A 3,057-nucleotide genomic window follows, 5' to 3' on the forward strand; every position below is an offset into this window, starting at 1 on the left:
CCACATTTTTACACGTAAACTTCACAGCAAAAACACTGTGAAGGTTTTAAAAAGTCACCTTCACAGCATTTTTGCTGTGAAGTTTCAAGTGTAAAATATTGGTCTCACGGGTCTCACGAAAACAGGTTGGTCTCACATGATCCCAAGTCTATATATATATATATATATATATATATATGTGTGTGTGTGTGTGTGTGTTTTTTTTTTTTGGGAGGGGTTTATGATATCAACTATTTTAGAATATGACTACATTAAAATTTTATTATTTTATAGAATATTATCAGAAAAATACATTAGAATAGAACTAAAATGATAATTTTAAAAGTAGATTTTTAAAAAAGGTTGCACCAAAAACTCGAATTCCTTTTGGATTTCTTTCTTGATCAACCACAACTGTAACATTGTCATCATATTGTATCATCATACAGTTGTCATGTTTAAGTTTTTTACAAGTACAGACAATTACAACTCTGACCACTTCTAATCTTTGTAGAGACATGTTTTGTTCTAAAAAATAAAAATAAAACTTGACTTATTTTAATACATTTTGTCCAAATATATTATATATGTATAATAATATTATAAGGGAAAATTATTCATATTATAAAGAATTTGTGAATATCATATGCAATATTTTTTAAAGTAGTAACATTTTAAAATGTTGGTCTTTAAGGGGTCGTTTACTAAACGCTTACTTGATAGGTGCTTATCGGACAATTTTTCTCACTGGACGAACATGACAAGACCCAAGAATCTTACCTGGTAAGAGCAATGATATAGATAGAAAGTCTTACCCGGTAAGTGAGAGTGACGACTCTTACCCGGGTAAGCGCTTACCATATTTATTGTTGCACACGATACTATTTTGATATACTACAATCTTACCTAGAAAATAAATTATAGTGTTGACTCATAATGGTAAGCGCTTACCGGGTAAGCATTTAGGTAAACAACTCCTTAATTCCAATCTGGTTTTCATGAAAATTGCATAATCATATTTATAAAAAGGTTTATACATGTTTGTAATTGAAATTTGAAAAGAAGATCTGATTTTTTTTTTATTTTCTTTTATATATTTTGTCAACATTTAATTGTTTTTCATGAAGATAATTCAAGATATAAAACATATATACGATTTGCAAAATTTAAATTCTATTGGAGATGGTTTTTTAAAAGTTATGAATACTAGATAGGATTAGATCGGAAAAAATAGGGGGTAATAACGTCGATTACAAACTGTTCAGTCTATCGAATTGGGTCGGTTTCTGTTTTTCAAAATCAATGGCCGGTCTAGAAAAAAGACAGGAATAGGACCAAACATCCCAATAGAGATGGGTGTCCGTAATCAATTACAAGGGACCATCCTCGAACTGTTACGACACCACAATTAGTTAGATTATATATATATATATATATATATATCTAGTGAGAAAGAAAATTATGATGAGGAACATAAGAAAAGATCTTCATCCTTATATCAATCATAATTAAATGTCAACATTAATAAAATGCACCGAAATGTACCGGATATAATCAATTCCCTTCTAAAGGCATAATTCATGAGTGATCATTGGATTAAAAGTGATCAAGGGTTCAGATCTCTTCTAATTGAAGATCAACAGTAATGAGATGCACCACATCAATTACCATGAGAAACACAATTCATGTGATAGGTGTAAGATTAGAAGTGATCAATGGTCCATATTTTTTCTTACACTTCTCACCTTAACTCATATTAATGTGGCAGCCTATTATTAGCCAATGGTTTATACTCTCATATGCTTTTTTTTATGTTATTTTCTATACCAATTAGTCATTTTTTTATTCACTAAAATACCATCCAATTAACCAAAGTAATCATAATAGTAGTGTTAATATTTTAATCCAAAAAGACATAGTTAATATTTTAAAAATAGTTATTAATTATATAAATAACATGGACCCGTTAGGTCAATTAGGTCCAAAATACTGGTTCAAGGACCTATCTAAGAGGTTATCAATCGTTGAATTTTCTCTAGATATCTTGTCCATATCGAAACTAGTTACAGTTGTAGGAGATAGGAACCATGATCAGATGTGTTGTGGCAGATGGGAACCAAGGATTGACCATGACCGATCCTAAAACTGATCGGTTGATCGATATGTGCACCTCTACTATATTTGAGTAAGGGTGAAACTTGTTGAAAACTGATTTTTAAAAACCAAAATGTTCAACCATATTTCTCATAGAAACTACACTAGGGGGGTGTTTGAGATTACTTATCTGAAACAACTTATAGTTTTCTACAAAATCATTTATCAACTTATTATAAATCAGAAAGGTTTAACTTATTTAAAAACTTCTTATTACCGGTTTGACACCGGTATAAGTTATTTATCCAAACATTTAAAAGTGTTTATTACCGGTATCACACCAGAATAAGTCAATAAATTGCTTTTATAAACAACTCCAAATACCCCTAAAGTGGTTGGGGGATAGTCACATGCATATCTAAGAAATGGTGTGCCTAACAAAGAGAGAGATGTCTCCATCAATTTTTATTTTAGAAACACTTTAAATTTTTCATCATATTTTTAGTTTATTTAATTAAATTAAATTATCCACAAATTATTTTCTTTTGGCTTTTATTTTTTAAAAAAAAAGGAGGGTTTAATTACTTGAGAACCTATTAAATTGTGATAATCTTGAGAATTTATGCTTTATATGTTATTTCATATGATTTTCTTTTCTATCTAGGCATAATAATGTATTGATTAATATATATTTGTTTCACATTGTGTTTGTTTTATATGTATTCATTTTACAATATGAAACTTTTTTACGTGTATTTTGCGTTTCACAAACACGTCAAAAATATTCACATTGTGAACCAAGTATATGTGAAACAAAGCTATTGTGAAACAAATATATGTTAATTAATATTGTAAATCCTAGTCTTGGAAAAAATCATATCAAATAACATATGATGCACAAGTTCTCAAAGTTATCACAATTTCATGCGTTCGTAAAAGAAGATCATATATATATATATATATATATATATATATATATATATA

Source organism: Cynara cardunculus, assembly GCF_001531365.2.
Source record: "Cynara cardunculus var. scolymus isolate 2C chromosome LG 4, CcrdV1, whole genome shotgun sequence".
NCBI lineage: Eukaryota > Viridiplantae > Streptophyta > Magnoliopsida > Asterales > Asteraceae > Cynara > Cynara cardunculus.